The sequence below is a fragment of the Pristiophorus japonicus genome, chromosome 18, assembly GCF_044704955.1.
Source record: "Pristiophorus japonicus isolate sPriJap1 chromosome 18, sPriJap1.hap1, whole genome shotgun sequence".
Classification (NCBI taxonomy): Eukaryota; Metazoa; Chordata; class Chondrichthyes; family Pristiophoridae; genus Pristiophorus; species Pristiophorus japonicus.
The window spans coordinates 18,352,470-18,360,633 of NC_091994.1; positions in this window are offsets into that span (position 1 = coordinate 18,352,470).

Below are 8,164 nucleotides of genomic sequence, written 5' to 3' on the forward strand. Positions count from 1 at the left end.
TGGATGTGAAGAGACACTTGGTCACTCAACCAGAAAACACCAGGACTGGTTTGATGAAAATGATCAGGAGATCCAAGAACTTATAGATCGCAAGCGCAAAGCATTTCTGAGCATCAAGCATCAACCCAACTCGGAGCTGCAAAGCAACATTACAGACGGCTCAAGGCTCAGGTCCAACAAAAAACCCGGGACCTAAAGTACAGGTGGTGGATGGAGAAAGCACAGGAGATACAATAACTGGCTGCCAGCCATGATATGCGAGGATTCTTCATTGCAGTCAAGGCCACCTACGGTCCAAACTCCCAAGGCCCCAACCCACTCCTGGCCAAGAACGGGGAAACACTCATCAAGGACACCAAGGCTGTCAGGGCCCGATGGAAGGAGCACTTTGAAGATCTCCTCAGTTGAGACTCTGCCTTTGACTCGAGTGTTCTCGACTCCATCCCGCAGCATGCGACCCGCCACCAACTCAGTGAAACTCGAACGTTGCATGAGGTAGGCAAAGCCATAAAACAGCTCAAGAATAACGAGGCTATGGGTGCGGATGGAATCCCTGCTGAGGTGCTAAAGTATGGCGGAGAGGCGTTGTTGGCACGGATACATGACCTCATCTCTCTCATCTGGAGGGAGGTGAGCATGCCGGGAGATCATAGAGATGCAGTGATCGTGACCATTTTTTTTAAAAGGGGACAAGTCCGACTGCGGCAACTACAGGGGAATCTCACTGCTATCAGTCACTGGGAAAGTTGTCGCTAGAGTTTTCCTCAACTGTCTTCTCCCTGTGGCTGAGGAGCTCCTTCCGGAATCAGTGTGGATTTTGTGTCCTACGGGGCACAACGGACACGATCTTTGCAGCGCGATAGCTGCAGGAAAAAAGCAGGGAGCAGCGCCAGCCCTTATAAATGGCCTTTTTCGATCTTACAAAGGCCTTTGACACGGTCAACCGTGAGGGTCTATGGTGCGTCCTCCTCCGTTTCAGATGCCCCCAAAAGTTTGTCAACATCCTTCGCCCGCTCCATGACGACATGCAGGCTGTGATTCTTACCAACGGATCCATTACAGATCCAATTCACGTCCGGAGGGGGGTCAAACAGGGCCGCGTCATCGCTCCAACCCTCTTCTCAATTTCCCTCGCAGCCATGTTCCACCTCACAGTCAACAAGCTCCCTGCTGGAGTGGACCTAAACTACAGAACCAGTGGGAAGCTGTTCAACCTACACCTCCTCCAGGCCAGGTCTAAGATCACCCCAAGCTCTGTCGTTGAGCTGCAGTATGCGGACGACGCCTGCGTCTGCACACATTCTGAGGCTGAACTCCAGGATATAGTCAATGTATTCACCGAGGCATGTGAAAGCATAGGCCTTACGCTTAACATCCGTAAGACAAAGGTCCTCCACCAGCCTGTCCTCTCCGTACAGCACTGCCCTCCAGTCATCAAGATTCGCGACATGGCCCTCGACAACGTGGGCCATTTCCCTTATCTCGGGAGCCTCGTATCAACAAAGGCAGACATTGATGCGGAGATTCAACATCGCCTCCAGTGCGCCAGTGCAGCCTTCGGCCATCTGAGGAAAAGAGTTATCGAAGACCAAACTCTCAAATCTACCACCAAGCTCATGATCTACAGGGCTGTAGTAATATCCACCCTCCTGTATGGATCAGAGGCATGGACGATGTATAGAAGGCACCTCAAGTCGCTGGAGATATACCAGCAACGATGTCTCCGCAAGATCCTGCAAATTCCCTGGGAGGACAGGCGCACCAACATCAGTATTGAAGCACTGACCACACTCGATCAGCTTCGCTGGGCAGGCCACATAGTTCGCATGGCAGACACGAGACTCCCTAAGCAAATACTCTATGCGGAGCTCCTTCATGGCAAATGAGCCAAAGGTGGGCAGCATACACATTAGAAGGACACCCTCAAAGCCTCCCTGGTAAAGTGCGACATCACCACTGACATCTGGGAGATCCTAGCCGAAGACCACCCTCGGTGGAGGAAGTGCATCCGGGAGGGCGTTGAGCTCTTCGAGTCTCAACGCCAAGAGCATGAAGAGGTCAAGTGCAGGCAGCGGAAGGAGCACGCGGAAAACCAGTCCCATCCACCCCTTCCCTCGACGAATGTCTGTCCCACTTATGACAGGGTCTGTGGCTCTCGTATTGGAGTGTTCAGCCGCCAAAGAACTCCCTTTAGGAGTGGAAGCAAGTCTTCCTTGATTCCGAGGGACTGCCTATGATGATGATGACTCTATAATTCTTGCACCTCTCTGTAATTTCCCTGCAAATCTGCTCCTCTGTATCCTTCTCAGTCGTTGGTGGCCTATAGAATACACCAAGTAGTGTACTGGCAACTCAATTGTTTCTTAATTATAGCCAAATAGACTCTGTCCTTGACCCCCTCCAGGACATCCTTTCTCTCCAGCACTGTAATATTCTCCTTAATTAATGCTCCCACCCCACCTTCTTTCTTTCCTTCCCTATCTTTCCTGAACATCTTATATCTCGGAATATCCTGCCCTTTTTTGAGCCAGGTCTCCGAATTGCCACAACATCATATTCCCATGTAACTATTTACACCTGCAGCTCACCAACCTTATTTACCGTGCTTCGTGTGGGAACTCAGGGACACTTCCGGTGTCCCTGACGACGACGTGTGCAGGAGGTGTATCCACCTCCAACTCCTGACTGTCCGCGTTGCGGAGTTGGAGCTGAGGATGGATTCGCTCTGGAGCATCCACGATGCTGAGAATGACGTGAGTATCACGTGTAGTGAGTTGGTCTTACCGCAGGGAAAGGGTCCACAGCCAGCTAGGGAATGGAAGACCAGCAGGAAGAGTAGTGCAAGGAAGGTAGTGCAGGGGTCCCCTGTGGTCATCCCCCTGCAAAACAGATACACTGTTTTGAGTACTGTTGAGGGGGATGACTCATCAGGGGAGAGCAGCAGCAGCCAAGTTCATGGCACCGTGGCTGGCTCTGCTGCACAGGAGGGCAAGAAAAAGAGTGGGACAGCAATAGTGATAGGGGATTCAATGGTGAGGGGAATAGATAGGCGTTTCTGCGGCCGCGACCGAGACTCCAGGATGGTATGTTGCCTCCCTGGTGCAAGGGTCAAGGATGTCTCGGAGCGGGTGCAGGACATTCTGAAATGGGAGGGAGAACAGCCAGTTGTCGTGGTGCACATTGGTACCAACGACATAGGTAAAAAAAAGGGATGAGGTCCTACGAAATGAATTTAAGGAGCTAGGAGCTAAATTAAAAAGTAGGACCTCAAAATTAGTATTCTCGGGATTGCTACCAGTGCCACGTGATAGTCAGAGTAGGAATCACAGGATAGCGCAGATGAATACGTGGCTTGAGCAGTGGTGCAGCAGGGAGGGATTCAAATTCCTGGGGCATTAGGACCGGTTCTGGGGGAGGTGGGACCAGTACAAACCGGACGGTCTGCACCTGGGCAGGACCGGAACCAATGTCCTAGGGGGAGTGTTTGCTAGTGCTGTTGGGGAGGATTTAAACTAATATGGCAGGGGGATGGAACCAATGCAGGGAGACAGAGGGAAACAAAAAGGAGGCAAAAGACAGAAAGGGGAAGAGGAAAAGTGGAGGGCGGAGAAACCCAAGGCAAAGAACAAAAAGGGCCACTGTACAGCAAAATTCTAAAAGGACAAAGGGTGTTAAAAAAACAAGCCTGAAGGCTTTGTGTCTTAATGCAAGGAGTATCCGCAATAAGGTGGATGAATTAATTGTGCAAATAGATGTTAATAAATATGATGTGATTGGGATTACGGAGACGTGGCTCCAGGATGATCAGGGCTGGGAACTCAACATTCAGGGGTATTCAACATTCAGGAAGGATAGAATAAAAGGAAAAGGAGGTGGGGTAGCATTGTTGGTTAAAGAGGAGATTAATGCAATAGTTAGGAAAGACATTAGCTTGGATGATGTGGAATCTATATGGGTAGAGCTGCAGAACACCAAAGGGCAAATAACGTTAGTAGGAGTTGTGGACAGACCTCCAAACAGTAATCGGGATGTTGGGGAGGGCATCAAACAGGAAATTAGGGGTGCATGCAATAAAGGTGTAGCAGTTATAATGGGTGACTTTAATATGCACATAGATTGGGCTAGCCAAACTGGAAGCAATATGGTGGAGGAGGATTTCCTGGAGTGCATAAGGGATGGTTTTCTAGACCAATATGTTGAGGAACCAACTAGGGGGGAGGCCATCTTAGACTGGGTGTTGTGTAATGAGAGAGGATTAATTAGCAATCTCATTGTGCGAGGCCCCTTGGGGAAGAGTGACCATAATATGGTGGAATTCTGCATTAGGATGGAGAATGAAACAGTAAATTCAGAGACCATGGTCCAGAACTTAAAGAAGGGTAACTTTGAAGGTATGAGGCGTGAATTGGCTAGGATAGATTGGCGAATGATACTTAGGGGGTTGACTGTGGATGGGCAATGGCAGACATTTAGAGACCGCATGGATGAATTACAACAATTGTACATTCCTGTCTGGCGTAAAAATAAAAAAGGGAAGGTGGCTCAACCGTGGCTATCTAGGGAAATCAGGGATAGTATTAAAGCCAAGGAAGTGGCATACAAATTGGCCAGAAATAGCAGCGAACCTGGGGACTGGGAGAAATTTAGAACTCAGCAGAGGAGGACAAAGGGTTTGATTAGGGCAGGGAAAATGGAGTACGAGAAGAAGCTTGCAGGGAACATTAAGGTGGATTGCAAAAGTTTCTATAGGTATGTAAAGAGAAAAAGGTTAGTAAAGACAAACGTAGGTCCCCTGCAGTCAGAATCAGGGGAAGTCATAACGGGGAACAAAGAAATGGCAGACCAATTGAACAAGTACTTTGGTTCGGTATTCACTAAGGAGGATACAAACAACCTTCCGGATATAAAAGGGGTCAGAGGGTCTAGTAAGGAGGGGGAACTGAGGGAAATCTTTATTAGTTGGGAAATTGTGTTGGGGAAATTGATGGGATTGAAGGCCGATAAATCCCCAGGGCCTGATGGACTGTATCCCAGAGTACTTAAGGAGGTGGCCTTGGAAATAGCGGATGCATTGACAGTCATTTTCCAACATTCCATTGACTCTGGATCAGTTCCTATGGAGTGGAGGGTAGCCAATGTAACCCCACTTTTTAAAAAAGGAGGGAGAGAGAAAACAGGGAATTATAGACTGGTCAGCCTGACCTCAGTAGTGGGTAAAATGATGGAATCAATTATTAAGGATGTCATAGCAGTGCATCTGGAAAATGGTGACATGATAGGTCCAAGTCAGCATGGATTTGTGAAAGGGAAATCATGCTTGACAAATCTTCTGGAATTTTTTGAGGATGTTTCCAGTAAAGTGGACAAAGGAGAACCAGTTGATGTGGTATATTTGGACTTTCAGAAGGCTTTCGACAAGGTCCCACACAAGAGATTAATGTGCAAAGTTAAAGCACATGGGATTGGGGGTAGTGTGCTGACGTGGATTGAGAACTGGTTTTCAGACAGGAAGCAAAGAGTAGGAGTAAACGGGTACTTTACAGAATGGCAGGCAGTGACTAGTGGGGTGCCGCAAGGTTCTGTGCTGGGGCCCCAGCTGTTTACATTGTACATTAATGATTTAGACGAGGGGATTAAATGCAGTATCTCCAAATTTGCGGATGACACTAAGTTGGGTGTCAGTGTGAGCTGCGAGGAGGATGCTATTAGGCTGCAGAGTGACTTGGATAGGTTAGGTGAGTGGGCAAATGCATGGCAGATGAAGTATAATGTGGATAAATGTGAGGTTATCCACTTTGGTGGTAAAAACAGAGAGACAGACTATTATCTGAATGGTGACAGATTAGGAAAAGGGAAGGTGCAACGAGACCTGGGTGTCATGGTACATCAGTCATTAAAGGTTAGCATGCAGGTACAGCAGGCGGTTAAGAAAGCAAATGGCATGTTGGCCTTCATAGCGAGGGGATTTGAATACAGGGGCAGGGAGGTGTTGCTACAGTTGTACAGGGCCTTGGTGAGGCCACACCTGGAGTATTGTGTACAGTTTTGGTCTCCTAACTTGAGGAAGGACATTCTTGCTATTGAGGGAGTGCAGCGAAGATTCACCAGACTGATTCCCGGGATAGCGGGACTGACCTATCAAGAAAGACTGGATCAACTGGGCTTGTATTCACTGGAGTTCAGAAGAATGAGAGGGGACCTCATGGAAACGTTTAAAATTCTGACGGGTTTAGACAGGTTAGATGCAGGAAGAATGTTCCCAATGTTGGGGAAGTCCAGAACCAGGGGTCCCAGTCTGAGGATAAGGGGTAAGCCATTTAGGACCGAGATGAGGAGAAACTTCTTCACCCAGAGAGTGGTGAACCTGTGGAATTCTCTACCACAGAAAGTTGTTGAGGCCAATTCACTAAATATATTCAAAAGGGAGTTAGATGAAGTCCTTACTACTCGGGGGATCAAGGGTTATGGCGAGAAAGCAGGAAGGGGGTACTGAAGTTTCATGTTCAGCCATGAACTCATTGAATGGCGGTGCAGGCTAGAAGGGCTGAATGGCCTGCTCCTGCACCTATTTTCTATGTTTCTATGTTTCTATGTTTCTAAACACATGCACTGTAAACCTATCTTGGACCTTCTTGTATTCTCTCTTAGTCTGACCCCACCCAATACCTTACTATTTCTTACTCTAGTGCTATCTGTCTCTCCCAATCCTTTGAGCACCTCGTCTCTCCTTTCTAATTTTACATCCCAATGCCCATCCCATTGCCAAATTAGTTTAAACCCTCCCCAACAGCAGTAGCAAACCCCCTGCCTTCCCCGCGAGGACAATGGTCTTGGCTCTGTTGAGGTGCAGCCCATCCGGCCTGCACAAGTCCCACCTCCCCCAGAAATGATCACACTGCCTCAGGAATCTAAAGCCATCCCACCTGCACCATCTCTGTAGCCACGCATACATCTGCTCTATCCACCTATTTTTATACTCATCATCATCATCATCATAGGTGGTCCTTCGAATGAGGATGACTTGCTTCCACGAATTCACAGGTGTTTTGATGAAGGACCCGATGTTCCAGTCCTGAACTCCAATTGAGGGGGTGGAAGATGCCTGTGCATTAATTTTTTTAACGTGTGGTGACCGTTGCACACCAGCCAAAGGGCTTGACAGAGCTAGGCCTTTATCCAGTGGAAAGGATTAACCAAGATGACTGGAGACCTGCTCTGCTGCACGGACCTAGCGCGCACACATATTGCAGTGTGGCTGGCCCGTGCTGCCCCTGGGCCCTTGGCTCTTCTGGGCCCTGTACCCTCATTTGGCGCATCTCCGCCACAATCCCTCACCGCTCCTCTGCCACAAACATTCATTGCATCTAGCCACAAACTCTCGCCGCTCATCCACCCCAATCTTCCCACTCCTCTGTACCAGGGCTCTGCCAATGTTCCTTCCCATGGTCCAAAATGGCGACCAGGGTCTTGATGATGTCACCCAGTCGCCCATCTCAAAATCGTCGCATACTTGGAGCAGCTCGCGCTGGAGGTTGAAGTGGTATGCTGCTCCAGCTCTTTTATGGCACGACCTGCGGAGCTGTTCTCTCACAGGTCGGAGGGCCACAATGTCCCAGGGCCTGCCGCTCCAGCTCTTTACACATTATCTGCTGTACAAATTACTGCTACACAAGACACCAGGTACATACTAGGTCGTGGCAGTGGGAGTAATCCAGAGATTACTGCTTTTGAGGTCCTGCGTTTTAATCTCTTTCCTAGCTCCCTAAAATCTGCCTGTAGGACCTCATCCCTCTTTCCACCTATGTCGTTGGTACCGATATGGACACAACCTCTGGCTGTTCACCCTCACCCCTCAGAATGTTTTGCAGCCGCACCCCCACCTATTTAAAAAAAGAGGCAGACAAAAAGCAGGAAACTATAGACCTAACATCTGTGGTTGGGAAAATGTTAGAGTCCATTATTAAAGAAGCAGCAGCAGGACATTTGGAAAAGCATAATTCAGTCAGGCAGAGTCAGCATGGATTTATGAAGGGGAAGTCATGTTTGACACATTTGCTGGAATTCTTTGAGGATGTAACAAACAGGGTGGATAAAGGGGAACCAGTGGATGTGGTGTATTTGGACTTCCAGCAGGCATTTGACAAGATGCCACATAAAAGGTTAC